At 37.8% G+C, this 15444-nt stretch overlaps 1 protein-coding gene and 1 long non-coding RNA gene across 2 annotated transcripts in view; one reads left to right on the top strand and one right to left on the bottom strand.

The window, feature by feature from the left end:
* The window catches only part of LOC125228604 (fat-like cadherin-related tumor suppressor homolog), a 258065-nt gene that overhangs the window by 172686 nt on the left and 69935 nt on the right, over positions 1-15444 (bottom strand). The window lies entirely within an intron of this gene.
* Positions 1297-2307, top strand: LOC125228605. Its single transcript, XR_007177308.1, has 2 exons — positions 1297-1584; positions 2014-2307. It is a non-coding gene; the product is annotated as an uncharacterized LOC125228605 (long non-coding RNA).

The raw sequence follows: 15444 nt of genomic DNA, 5'->3' as shown, positions 1-15444 counted from the left end.
AGGCAAAATTCATTGCAGTTTACGAGATATTCACACTTTGGAGTAATAATTTATCATAATGAGTGTGAAATCGGAAGTAAAAGTGATCCAAACACAGTGCTCTGGGGCTGAAATTATCAACATCCACTATAGTAGCCTGTGTTGTGTTTCTTTCTTTCAGATCAACTTAGTTATGTACATGTTGAAGATACTAATACTTTTATATACTCACAAAATGTATCACAATAAGTACCACAGTAAGTCATGGACGATATGTTTCAGAATACATAATACATATTGAACCTACTTGTGATATATTGACAATTGTCACAGTGTCACAGTGAAACAGAGTATAAGATACAAGTACTTAGATCTAAATTACACCTAAATGATTCCTTATAACAGGTGACTTTATGGGTTTAATGATCTACAAAGAGAGATGATCATTATCTTGCCCTATTTGTCATATTAAATATAAGTTTGTCCGGAATGACATGGAATAAGGTATTTATCCTACTCAATAATATTGTACCATTGCATCTGGCTTATGTAAGTATACTGACAGTAAATACATTTTAAATTCACTACAGGTTGGTATAAAGGGATGAGTAAATAAGCATAAGAAAACTTTGACAACTGTCTTGTCTTGTTTGTGTTTTGTTATAAGTTCACTAACACTTCTCCGGGGACTGTATTTTGAAATCTGTCTTAGTGACATTCTTATGCATATAAACTCTGTATGATCTTGCATTTTTCTAAATGAGGAAACATGTTGCTATATTACATGGCACAAATTCATCAAAAATGTTGATAAAATAATAATAATATTTTGATGAGGTTAATTATGCATCTTGTTAAAACCATAATGTGTGTTAAAATTAAGGGCATAGCACTGAAGTATAGTGTATTGTTGATGCTGTTTTGTTTATAATAATGCTGGTTTAGCATTGCAAACATTTTTGACAAGAAATGTAATCAATGTAATCATGTTCTAAATTGAACCAAAGACAAATATATTACCTAGACAGACATTTGGAACATTTATTATCATGACATAGTCCAGTGTCCATTTAATGCATTATCAGTGATATAATTTGTTCCTTAATTACATTCCTTTCCAGATTAATTTATTGATTACAGTAGTTGCCTGCCGGTAACCTGGTGAATATTGACCATAAGTTGAAAATACTTGCATTGGTAAGGCATGATTCCAGAAGTTCCTGAGGTTAAATCTTGCTAAAAGCTGGAAACACCAAACTGGATATCTATTGAACTATTTATGACACTGGTAAAATTTGTCATAGCTAATGGTAAGAGGTTAGCTTGAGACCTTGTTTGTCAAAAGCATGTTTTATGACCTTAAAGAGTAATGATCTCAAGGTTACCTTGAAAGGGTCACTTACATGCATACTTTCCAGAGGTCGCTGGTGAAATTACGGTTTCCAATAGAGCGGAGAGAGCAACTGTTCGGAATGCCTAGCTGAACGAATGCATGCTACAGGCTGCGCGACAACCTTGTCATGAAGGGCCAACTTCTGCGGTCGTTGCGCTGACAGCCACGAAAGAAGCCGTATCACCGTGGCTTTCGTATGAAGATTTGATATGGTAATGTGTGTTGTCTTATAGCAAAATTGGTGGCTAGTACACATTGATTATTACCATTTATTAATTTTATCATGTTGATAGAAAAAAAAAATAATCAGCGGTTGTTAAAGGTCCTGCCAAGGAACAGCCATGTATTCTGCTTAATATATATTCATGAAAAAAAAAAAAAAAAAAAAAAATACATGACAATATTTTGTAATGTCTTGATTGTCATTGTTTATTACTAAATTATTTAACGGCTATGTAAGCCGGATCTGTAATTGAGAGCACCTACTATGCCAATTGTAAATTAATTTCTCGTAACCTTATCATGTTACTTGAACGACAGTTGTGTTGTACTGATTCTATCACCTACTGGCTTAGTTCCAAGAAAAAATTATCACGTTCTCGTTACATTAAGGAACTTAGTATTTCCCAAGTATGTTACAGAGCTTCTTAACAAGAGCTTGTGCTGTGTTGGAAGGTGGCTATGATCACGCATAGGGTGTGTCATGTTAACCTCTCACGAGTTGTACGCCTTCTTGCGCATGTGGGGAGCTTCACAGCCTACAGTGACGAAGCCAACTGTGAGTTTGTTCCATGTATTTGCTATTTAAACGACGCCAATCATCATTATTATATTGAGCGGTTGGTTAGTTTGGAATGCACCGCTCACGTAAGTCTTAACTTAAGGCATAAATGGCATAATACTTGCCTGAAAATAAATGAAATGTATTGATGGGTGAAGTTATTTACAAGCAAATATTAGATGGTGTTTTGTACACCAGTAATTACCTGCCCGCCGCTAGATGTCATCTATTTTACATAATTAATTTGACTAATATATAGTATCGATCATGGCGGTAAAACATGTACTTTTCGTACCATCGCACCTTAATAGTTTTAAAGCCTTACTGGCTGTGGATTTGTTAAATAATGACCTGACTTACTTGTACTAGGCTAGTCTGGTCATGCAATCTTGAGTTTAGTTATGTCATTACTATGATTTGACTATAAAATGAGGCCAATTACATATCTTGGTGTAAGTTAGTCTTAAACTACACCGGCCGTTTCCAACGGTTCTCGAGTTAATCACTTCAAAGGACCAGGGCCTGAGTGTATAGCTGGAGTATACAAAGTTCTTGTTCACTTTGCAGAAAAGAAAAGAACAAATGAACAGATGAAGTCTACCGCCACCCGTTGGAGGCGCGGCCTGCTTCGGCTGCGTTGACTGCGGCAGTCATCAGTAGCAGCATGGATAGCAGAGACCTTCGGGACGAAAGGTCAAGGTCAGAATGGGCGAATGTAAGGACATCACTAGTCGCTGGTCCCCATCCCTAGGCATCGCTGTCAACTGGGCGTCAGACGGACTCAGAGCGTCACTTGAAGATAGCTTGTCATTGAACTTGTATTTTGAGATTCCGTTTAATAAACTGTATAATTAATAGTGGTATCCTGGTGTTTTTACTCTAACAATACGCACCCAGGGACATTGGACCCCAGTCGAGATTAGTCCCGCTGTACCTAGCCTGTATTTTACTGTATTTTAGTCACCGATAACTAAGAGCAGTACGAAAAGTATTAAAGCATTCCAACCGATCACAAGTTATTTTTTCTCCTTCCACTTTAGTTTTTCCTAAAAGTCCCATGGGAGAAAACTGTCCCATAAAAACAGTAAATAAAAGTAAAAAAGTTGAGTCCGTTTAACCGCTTCACTGGCGCTCGGGATGACACCGCAACATAATGGGTTAAACGAACGATTAAAAAGGAGACCGAGCATAAAAAGTGTTAGACCGGGGATAAATTAACTTCTGTTTAATCAGTGTGCAAAATAGGTGATATTTTGTGTCGGAAAGAACCCAATCATCATCATCATCCTCCTTGCGTTGTCCCGGCATTTGCCACGGCTCATGGGAGCCTGGGGTCCGCTTTGACAACTAATCCCAAGATTTGGCGTAGGCACTAGTTTTTACGAAAGCGACTGCCATCTGACCTTCCTTCTGACTCTGACTGCCATCAGGCCTTATTGGAATTAGTCCGGTTTCCTCACGATGTTTTCCTTCACCGAAAAGCGACTGGCAAATATCAAATGACATTTCGTATATAAGTTCAGAAAAACTCATTGGTACGAGCCGGGCTCGAACCCGCGACCTCCGGATCGAAAGTCGCACGCTCTTACCGCTAGGCCACCAGCGCTTCAGCGGAAAGAACCCAATATACAGGATGAAATAAAAAGGTCCGTTCCAACTTTGCATATGGAGTTTTGTGGTCATAATAACAACTTTTATTATGAGACCCATGATGAAATCGCGAAAAAAAAATGGCTGTTCCGTTCCTGTATCCATACTAATATTATACATGGGAAAGTGTGTGTGTCTGTTTGTTTGTCCGTCTCTCACGGCAAAACGGAGCGACGGATTGACGTGATTTTTTAGGTGGAGATAGTTGAAGGGATTGAGAGTGACATAGGCTACATTTTGTCTCTTTCTAACGCGAGCGAAGCCGCGGGCAAAAGCTAGTACGTTATATTTGTCTATTTTTCTTCTATAAGATCTGGCTCAAGTGCAAGAAACTATAAAAAAACGCCCGGCTTTGCACGGGTAACATATAAACCTTCCTCTTGAATCGCTCCATTTAAAAGAACCGCATCAAATCTTCTTGTTTAAAGATCGTCGTTTTATACAATGTAGTGAAAATTTTGTCACTATTAGCCAAAGCAGCGAAGTGCCAGTCATATCAGTCACTTTAGTTTTGTTTTTGAGGAGCTGTCCAAGCGAGGCGTCTGACTGGCCAATATTTTGCTCAGCTGATCAACATTGCTATCCAGCGGGGGTAGGGTAGGGTAGGGTTTTTTATTTATAAACTCAGTTCAGGAGCAATGTTACCCAGACAACGGGTAACAGTCCTCCTAACTTATTTTTCAGTACAGATGGTCGTTTTTTAGTTCGAGAAGTGTTTCATTACACCGTGTCCAATAAGTTTGAATACAGCACAAATAGCCAATAAAACAAAATGAACAAATAGTTACTACATTATTATTATATTTTATGAATGGCACTCTTATTTACTACATTCACAACAAATGTTTTGGAATAACTCCAGCATTAACTTGTTTACCAGCCTCAAACGCTTCTCAAACGGATTACACGCGGCACGCACCGTTTTCTTCACATTTCATCCCAAATACTCTCGATAACCTTTTTGAAATGATCTAGGTTTATAATTTTATAAAAATTTAGTCTTCAAAGCATGTATGACCATACAAAATAGTCTAATACGCTTAAACCTGGAGGCCTGGGTGGCCACTCATATTTCGGATAAAAAACTGCCAAATTAGTCTGAAACTACGCTAGAATACCATTTGCCGAATGTATTGGAGGTGCGTCTTGTTGGGACACATGATACTCATTCCCAAGCATTCTTTTTAACTTTAAGGCATTTTTTTCTCCAAAACCTTGGTTTTAAAGAAAAAAACGTTGATTTTAACGCTTTTATCTGTAAGTACTGAAGGTAGTTTACCTCGCTTACATACTGCATCCCACACCTGGGCCAATGGCGAGCTCTGGAACCTAGGCACATTTTTCTAGTTGCCCGGAACGTTATCTATCCTCGGTACCCATAATAGTTTATTTTGGACACGTGGCGTCTGTTTTATCACATACAGATTCTCCTTATAAAAAATAACTCGTCACCTGCGTGCCGAGCAAGTATTTTGTTGGCACTTTACCTCTTTGTTTTTCTTAGACACTTCGGAAATTTCATGTACTTTGTGCTTGTATTTTATTAAGAGGAATATACTCCTCAGTTTAAATAAGAATTTGATGGCCTGTGATCCCTATATCTTTAGAACTGAGGTAAAATGTGAGTATTCGGACTTATTGGACACGGTGTATATGCCAGGTCGAAACTTCGGAGGCTCATCTGTACTGAAAAACATCGTACGATACACGTGCGAAAAGGAAATTTGTAACTCGTGTCGATTTAAAACACTCCCTTCGGTCGTGTTTTAATTTATCGCCACTCGTTTCGAACTTCCTTTTTTAAGCACTTGTATCGTAATGTACTATTGATATACATAGGGCTGATATTAAAATCATACCACAATTTTAAACATTGGCAGTTGAAATTGGGGGAGGTCTTTTGTATATACATATATTAATGAATATCCTTCTGCATATTTTCAAAAATCAACGAGTAAAAAGTTTCGAGCAAATTTTGGTGCAAAGTAGCCCCGTTTTACTGCCTCAGTTCCACTCTCAGAGAAGTAGTTTTTTTATCCGATGGGCCATTTTTAGGGTTCCGTAGTCAACTACGAACCCTTATAGTTTCGCCATGTCTGTCTGTCCGTCCGTCCGTCCGTCCGTCCGTCCGTCCGTCCGTCCGTCCGTCCGTCCGTCCGTCCGTCCGCGGATAATCTCAGTAACCGTAAGCATTAGAAAGCTGAAATTTGGTACCAATATGTATATCAATCACGCCAACAAAGTGCAAAAATAAAAAATGGAAAAAAATGTTTTATTAGGGTACCCCCCCTACATGTAAAGTGGGGGCTGATATTTTTTTTTCATTCTAACCCCAACGTGTGATATATTGTTGGATAGGTATTTAAAAATGAATAAGGGTTTACTAAGATCGTTTTTTGATAATATTAATATTTTCGGAAATAATCGCTCCTAAAGGAAAAAAAAGTGCGTTCCTCCCCCCTCTAACTTTTGAACCATATGTTTAAAAAATATGAAAAAAATCACAAAAGTAGAACTTTATAAAGACTTTCTAGGAAAATTGTTTTGAACTTGATAGGTTCAGTAGTTTTTGAAAAAAATACGAAAAACTACGGAACCCTACACTGAGCGTGGCCCGACACGCTCTTGGCCGGTTTTTTTTTAAAGTTGTCCACCCCACTTTTTTGTAACATGGGTATTTTTTATGCGATTAATACTCAGAATCGCAAGGTCTTTTGATCCTGGTAAGAAAAAAAAATGTCCCAAGGTTTCCATACATTTTTTCGAACCTTCCATTCCGTTACCGCCATACAAAATGTATGAAAAAATGGTAATGGAATGGGAAAGAAACCTTGGGACACTTTTTTTCTCCTATTAGAATTGAAAGAGCTCGCGATTCTGAGTGGAAAACACATAAAAATGTCCAAAAAAAAAAAAGTGGGGTGGACAACTTTGAAAAAAATGGCCCCGATACGTCATTTTAAAGGGACACTGGGATTTAGCATAAAACAATTCATTTAATCTACTTCAAAAGTAGCCACTCAGACCGACAGCCTACGGAAATGGAAATAGTTGCATGCAGTGTTCAGGCTGGGAACGAGTTTGTAACTTTGTAGCTACCTGATGTGTACAACTTTAATTGTATTGTATTCGTTTATTTCAGACATAACAGTCCATATTGTTACATTACGTTACACTTGTATTTAAAATTAAAGCTATAGAATTCAATTCATTAATTAATACAGGCGACCCGTACCATAGTTACTTTTCTATATTTTTTTATTTATAGCCATTCTTTTCGAATTTCTTCTTCGCATGTGTATCGCACGACATAGTATTTTGGTAACTGAGCATTTCTTTTTTTTGCCACTTTTATGAAATGTGATATTTTTGAAAAAAAAAAAGCTTACTAGCCTTTTCAATCCGAGTAGTTAAAAAATTGTCCCATACGATTTTTTCTTATTTTGTTACCATTTTCCGTACATGTTGTATGGGGTAAAAGAGGAAAGTAACAAAAATGTATGGAAATTCTGGGACACTTTTTGTCTCCTAGTGAGATTGAAAGTTCTCGTGATTCTGTGTACAATTGACCTAAAATTCCTTAAAACAATAAAAAAAAATATTGGCAAAAAAAAAAAATGCTCAACTCGACTAACTCGATATATGTCTTTGAGCCCCGCGAAACAGGCTAAGCCTAGTGCGGGGTTCACTGTTTTAGATGTTTGTCTGTATGCCATTCTGTTAAATAAATTTATTGATTACTAGCTTTTGCACGCGGCTTCGCACGCGTTAGAAAGAGACAAAAGTAGCCTATGTCACTTTCCATCCCTTCAACTATCTCCACTTAAAAAAACATGTTAATTCGTCGCTCCGTTTTGCCGCGAAAGACGGACAAACAAACAGACACACACACTTTCCCATTTATAATGTTATTAGTGGGTATTAGTAATTAGTAATAGTATTAGTATGGATAGATAGTTACGTTATTCAGTAGATCCTGTGTGCGTAGCCGAATGCACAGACGCTCAAGAACTTTTACATGTGCAATGGACTAATAAGGTGGCGCCATCTATCGTCGCTGTCGAGTTTCAAACTCATGGTGAGGGGCCTTGTTGATTGGACATAGCTCTATTATGTCGTTAGAACATATATGGTATAAATGGTTAGGCTAGGAAGGGCTTGATACCGGTTTTCCGCGTTGGAAGGTTATTTTAAAAACGTTAGTACTTAGTACCTTCGCCACTGAGAAAAAAAAAGTAAAGTAGTAAAGAGGCTTTAAGGGCATTCTCTGCGCCATTGACATTCGATTTGAATCTATTGATATTATGATAGTTTCTAAAGCCTATCATATTAACCGCATGAACCGCATCGTCTTTAAACAAAATAGTATCTCATAAGTTCTTCACAGCTCATTGTTTCTGTGATATTTGGCATCAAAGTTATACAAGTATGTTTTTCGGAACTTGCGAATGGAGATAATTAGATTCAACAACCGATGGCTGTTGGTGTTATAATTCTATCTCTAGTGCAAATTTAGGAATTTCCACTCAAAAGTTGCCACAAAAATAGAGAGCACAAATCTGTGTAGCCGGGAACACTCATGCACTCATGTCCTACGCTCTGTGCATTTGTAAATATATAACTATGCATTTTATAAATATGTAATTCTTGTAGATATATAGTATGCGGTAGATACGGCAACCGCAAGCACCGCTTATCCGAACCAATTAATGTTGTGGTCGGAACTCATTTGCCGGTGGGGAAGCAGATTAAATTTAATATAGCAGGCGTTTAAAAATATACCAGCTATTATTAGCTATTTACATTCATTAATAGCTAGTGATTAAAAATAATAGCCAAACGTAATTTTCTAATTATTTTTAAAAATCGGGACTTAATCGCGTATGACTACGTATTAAACTGACCTCCAACGTTTCAGGGACGGCGTTGTCCCCGTGGTCTCGGAGAAGACTCTAGATTAAAAGCTCGGGCACACATGCGAGTTTTCATAGCGTAGGCGGAGCGGTAAGCGGAGCGCAACGATAGCGGTGCGCCGGACGAACGCTGGCGTTGCGCCCAGCGGACGCCGGCGGGAACTAACGAGCGCGGATTGCGAGCAGAACGCCAGCGTTCCGCCGGCGCACCGCTATCATTGCGCTCCGCTAACGCTACGATAACAAAACGCTTTATGTGTGGCGGAGGATTGAGTCCCGATTTTTAAAAATAATTAAGTGTAATAATCGTGAAAGTTTAAATAAGCGTAGTTTTCTAGTTAGTTACTTTCATAAATATGCTGATTTGCCGAAACACACCCAACTTGAAAAATGATATCTTCGCGGCTTGCGCCTTTTTTTTTTTAGGCAACAAACAGTCATACAAACAATAATGTGAAAATACATGATGTGTTAATAGACCTTGAATGCCCTAACTTAAACATATTATATTCTTATCTAAAATATAAGCTATTTTAGGAGCAATTTTGCAATATTTATGCCAGAACAATTTAAACATGTCTAATTTTATGTTCTCAGTCGTTTGTTATTCAGTTCAGATTGACATTGAGTATTTTATTAATTCAATGTAGTTTGAAGCAATTAATTGCTCTGATATTAAAGGTGCTGTTTACACGGACAACACAAGCAAGCAATTCACATATCATTGCCGCGTTTGCTCCATAGTTAGTTGGTGCGTATTGAACAAACGCGGCAATGGTACGTGAAATGCTGGCAATTGTGTTGCCCATGTAACAGCACCGTTAGAATAAGATTATACATGTATAAATTGTACATTGTAGACGTAAAGTGCTTATTGTAAGCCTGTTTGAATAAAGAATATTTGTATTTTGACTTTAATTTGACTTCAACAGCTTATAGAAAAGCCTACAAAATAAAGACAGTAGTAGCCGTGCTCCTATCCAATAATATACCTCACACAAATTGTGTTTCGAAGCCCAGTTGAGTTAGGTACTGATACGACGCGCGTACGCGGACGAAGGGAAGGACCACAAGCCGGCCGGATCAAACAGAAATATTTACCTGTAACAAACACAATAAATAGATAAGTATTGGAATTACACACTGGTTTATAAAATGAGGTAGGGACAGCAATGAACGGAAGAGAAGTTTACAAAATTTCTCGTGGAAAGTTCTCAATCTAAAGGGTCAATTTCTATGACAGTTGTTAACAATAAACGCCGGTGTGTAAGTCAAACATCAAATTAAGCGATCGTCAACCGTTGAGAACATTGCGTAATAATTTGTAATCTTACAAGAGAATTGTTCTCAATCGGAATTTAGTACACGAGAATTTTCTTATGGATTTTTTTTTCTCTTTATTTTGGCACGAACAGTCATTACAGAAGAGTTACATTGAGTTGTATTAATATGAAAATAGACAATACAGTGCTAAAATCGTTGTAAGGTAACGGACCCAATCATGGACAGTTTAAGAAAAATTTTCGACTGTTTTTGATATTTCACTCATAAATGTAAAAATTCTACCGCTAAGCGTGTTAAATCTTGAATGTCCTATCCTTCTTTTACATTTCAAGCGTATTGCAGAATGGATACTCCTATTAGTTTCTTCATACTTAACAAATTAAAACTAGGTATTTTTTCTCCAATTATGGACGGCAGTTCTCCAGTAATGGATCCCCCATTATGGACAGTGAAATTAGTTTAAAATTTTACTTTTAAAGCCAACTGATACTCAATGAGTCAATTTTATATACCATAAATACAATTAGTTTGAGTTATTTTAACATAGCATTGTTTCTTGTAAATTTGGTTTTGTAAAATGTTCCTTGTCCATCATAGGAGGTAGGCAGTTTTTCGGTTCCAGTAATGGACACTCGCAAAATAACGCCATTTCTTTATATCTTTGGAGCAACAAACTAGTATGTTTTATACCTTATCTCATGTTTAATGCAGTAAGTAAAACGCATTCAAGTTTACACCGACTATTATTTTTTTATTATTTTATACATGAACTCAACTCTCTTAGCAACATTACTAAGAATTCGTCTTGATATTTTTTTCAGTAAACTGATGAATTTTATCTTGTCGCCAAATCCTTCAGAAATAACCGAATTAATTGAAACTTCAAAATGAAACAGCTCTACAACTCTAGTTTATGGTACATAGTCGTCAGTTTTTAGAAACTCATTTTAGATACTTATTTTTAAGGATTTGTGTTTTTTTGTCCATAATGGCATCACCGTCCATTATGGGGTATTTCACCTTAGAATTATAAATACATATTTTTGTTGCAACGGACCTGACCTGAGTTGCAGTAAATTACGGAAATTTTGAGAATGTTCTGTATTTTGTACATAGGGATTAAGATGCAGAATTTCTTTTAAAATGAACGCTTTCAGTAACATACCTAATATAGATTGCTTTTAGTATATACATAGTTTTATTACATGTCTTTAAAGGTGCGCAAAGCGCTCTACTTGCTGAGACGCTGGGTTCCTACACAGAGTTCATATTCCAAGATAGAACATTGCACAGAATAAAATGAATTTTGAGTCAGTCGAGACTTCAATACCTTCTGTATCAGTCAGTATACTGAAGGCCTACCAAAAACCAAAATCCTTCACAAATTGCGGCCATTATTTCTCTTCATTTTGACATAGTAACAGCGAACTATGTCAGCAATTTGCAAACGTCCAGTATCCCTCAGATTGTTGATTAAACGTCTCATTGTAGGCACTAATTCTATTTCGGCCAGTTGCCTAAGGTACTGATAGTGACGGAACCAATTACACGGGCGTCGGACGCCGCACAGCCGGACCGGACAACAAGGTAGTAGGCTTGTGCCGTTTCGTTCGTTCGTTCGTTCGTTGATCGGAGCGCTCCGATCTCGTTCAATCGCTCCCACGAACTAGTTCGCTCTTTTAGGTCTTTGCTCATTTAGTTCAGTCAGACCAGCGACCACTACGGTCGGAAAGATCAGAACGAATGGGACCGACTAGTGTCAAAATGATACGAATATTCCACAGACAATAACAATTCCGGGCCTAAAGGTAACCGAAGCTTAATATGAAAACTTGACGTTTTTGTGTCGCTTTGCTAAATACCTCGCTCCCGGTCGGCGCAGTCACACACTCTTTCTTGATCCAAACCGCTCGCGCTCGCCGATCCTATACTGAACTAAATGAGCAAAGACCGATTCACAGAGCACGGAAAGATTCAGTTCATTTCGGTCATTGATGGGATTTTATTCCTAACAGTTCATAGTTCGTGAACGACACAAGCCTAGTACGTAGCCAAATGTACACACAAGAATATCGTTATCGTACCTATCTGTCTCTATCGCTCTTCCGTATTGGCGCGTCAGCCGTCTGCGTTTCGAGTGGTTTCGATCGGCGTCTAGCGTCAGCGATTGTCTTTTCGGCCAGGCCGGCAGGGATCCACAGTTCCACTTAATAGTCTGGTCAGATAACAATTGCCCGTTTCTAGGGCCTATTTCACGCGGTTAGTCGGACATTTCTGTGTCCATAAGAATAGATAGAATAGACGAACCCCGGCTCGCACCAATGAGTTTCGGAACTTACGTGCGAAATGTCATTTGATATTTGCCAGTCGCTTTTCGGTGAAGAAAAACATCGTGAGGAAACCGGACTAATTCCAATAAGGTCTAGTTACCCTTCGGGTTGGAAGGTCAGATGGCAGTCGCTTTCGTAACACTAGTGCCAACGCCAAATCTTGGGATTAGTTGTCAAAGCGGACCCCAGGCTCCCATGAGCCGTGGCAAATGCCGGGATAACGCAAGGAGGATGATGACTGGCAATTACATCATTGTTACGTAGTTAAATTTCTGGTCTAGACTCCAGGTCCAGACATAAATAGAAAATAAGTTATGTTTTCGCTTGAAGAATAGTCAGTTTTGATACGGATACTCGTGAAATCCGTTTATATGTACGTGACAAAACCTCAGGGCTAAAAATAGACGGATTACAACCCGACTGGTATTACTAAGGAAACTCTGTTCCTATTCATATTAACTTAAGACGACACAGGAGGGGTCAATTCTCCATACAAACGCTCTCGACTATTGCCTCCCTGGTTTTTGCAGATAGAGCAATGATTTTTTTAACAAAGGTTATTATTACTTTTATCTGTGTCGGGCCGTTTTGATTTTTTTGATATTCTTATTTTTAAAGACGCTAGAGCCCATCAAAAATTTCCAAAAACGGCCTTATTGATTATGGCGCAAAAAAGGCGTGGAATTCAAAATTGGGAACAATTAGCCAAAAAAACTAAACGGTCTGACACAGATTATTCTATTGTTATTCAGATTCTCAAATTTCGTTACGATTGATTAAGTTTTGAAGGAGGAAACAGTCGAGAGCGGAACCTCGATTTTAAAGATTTTTTCGCAATATCTTTTAACTGATTTGTTCCCAATGGACAATTTTTTTACTACTAGTATATTTAACTAAAATTCCCAAATTGGAAAGGGGGGCTCCTTTCCATTTTAGCATTTTCGCTCCTGTGGCGTCTTAACACACAAAAACGTGTTTGACCCGACTCCATTCTATGAAATCAAAATCAGTCCATCTATAAAAGCGCTACGTGCCTACACTTTTCATTCCCCGTCCGAGGTAAATAATAGGCATAACGGTATTATTATTCATTTATCGTAGACTCTATTGAATATTGCCATTCATAACGTCCATTGATTGTTTTCAAGAAACTAGGACAGATAAGGAATATGGTGTCGGACGATATTGGAATACTTTAATGACGTGACGATGCGTTCTCTGTTTATAACAACACTAGCTTTTCCTCGCGTTAGAAAGAGACAAAAAGTAGCCTATGTCACTCTCCATCCCTTCAACTATTTCCACTTAAAAAATCACGTCAGTTCGTCGCTCCGTTTTGCCGTGAAAGACGGACAAACAAACAGACACACACACTTTCCCATTTATAATATTAGTATGGATGTTTCTGTTTATAAGTTCATAACACACAAACATACATAAACTCATGCTTATAATTCCAAAAGGGGTAGGCAGAACACACACTGCTCAAGTTTCAGTGCCACTCTTCAATTAACGGGTTATCACAAATCACAATGTCGATTTCATTGATATTATAGAGGTACATATTCTACTTAGCTCTCGTGCCAAATACCAAGCGAAATTGTAGGTTTCGTGTTTATTTATTTATAAAGTTTATTGCACAAATAAAACAAAATGTACAAATGGCGAACTTAATGCCTAATGGCATTCTCTACCAGTCAACCATCGGGCCAAACAGAGACATGTAAAAATGGTGCAAGGAGAAAGAAAAATGACAATGACAATGTTTAGTTATAGATCTGCATACACGAACAAAAATATCTGAAGCTGATGCGAGGAGCGCATTCAGGAGGACCAAGGAACGCACCAGAGGGGACTTCCTGCGCGATACAGTACGTGAAGCCGTGACTGCCATGAGAAGTTCAACTGTACAACGTATAACAGAAGTCTGTCAGCTTTGTGAAATGGATACTAGAGCAACGTAGCCTAAATCATAAAATGCCAAAGGCATTTCTTTACCCAATAAGCTACCGGCATTACAGATGCAATTTAAAATTCCCCTTATAAACACAAAATATACCTTTTTCTTCTACACACCCGCGAAGATGAAAGTATAGATAACCCGCCTGTTATGTTTGTTTATAATCTGGGTTAAGCCCGGCTTGCTTTGAAATGTTTATCGTCAGAAAGAGACAACAATGTGGTTTGTGGTAACGATACCTTTGTTTTGTCTATCTATACATAATTTGTGTTGTTTTTTATTGTTACCAGCTTTTATGGGATTAAATGGGAAAGTGTGTGTGTCTGTTTGTTTGTCCGTCTTTCACGGCAAAACGGAGCGACGAATTGACGTGATTTTTTAAGTGGTGATAGTTGAAGGGATGGAGAGTGACATAGGCTACTTTTTGTCCCTGTCTAACGCGAGCGAAGCCACGGGGAAAAGCAAGTTATGTATAACCGAAAGTATTTACTGAAAGGGACCCATGTAGGACCTAATGGTGTCAAAAAAAAAATCAATACAAATGATAATTTTTACGAGTATCTTTTTCCAAAATCTTTCGTAAGTATAATTATAATAAGTCACTGGTAACATAATGATAATATTGATAACCTTTTCCCTCCATTACCCAACTCCAAACTTTAAGGTGGCTTCTACAATGCCCTATTTAACAACAATTTATTGACAAATAAATATTTCATTTCATTTCATTTCATTTCAACAACAGTGACATTTCGTCACTACTTTGAAAAAAACTTGTATCTTCTTCTGTCAATGAAAAGAAAAATGTAGTAAGTGTGTATGGAATGCATATAGACTTACTGCGTTTTAACTTTGAGGAGCAGTGTGAGATACGAGATTATTTCAAAAGTAGTGACGATTTGTCAAAAGTAGTGAGGAAATATTGACGCTGAGTAACAATGTTATCAACCCAGAAATAGGCACAGAATTGTCAGTGTCAAGACTAGTGTCAATGTCAATAGTCGAGGCGATACATCGTCGCGCCAATCATGTGCCGTACATATCCTTAGCTAATGATTCATTCATTGAGAACTGATATCGGGTAAACGTCGACAGACAAGTTTAAACACGTTTTATCTGGCGCAGACACTCGTTGTGAAATATTGCCACATTTT

Source organism: Leguminivora glycinivorella, chromosome 8, assembly GCF_023078275.1.
Source record: "Leguminivora glycinivorella isolate SPB_JAAS2020 chromosome 8, LegGlyc_1.1, whole genome shotgun sequence".
In the NCBI taxonomy this organism is placed as follows: Eukaryota; Metazoa; Arthropoda; class Insecta; order Lepidoptera; family Tortricidae; genus Leguminivora; species Leguminivora glycinivorella.
The sequence above is the reverse complement of the archived record's forward strand: the minus strand, read 5'-3'. Positions and strand labels throughout refer to the sequence as shown.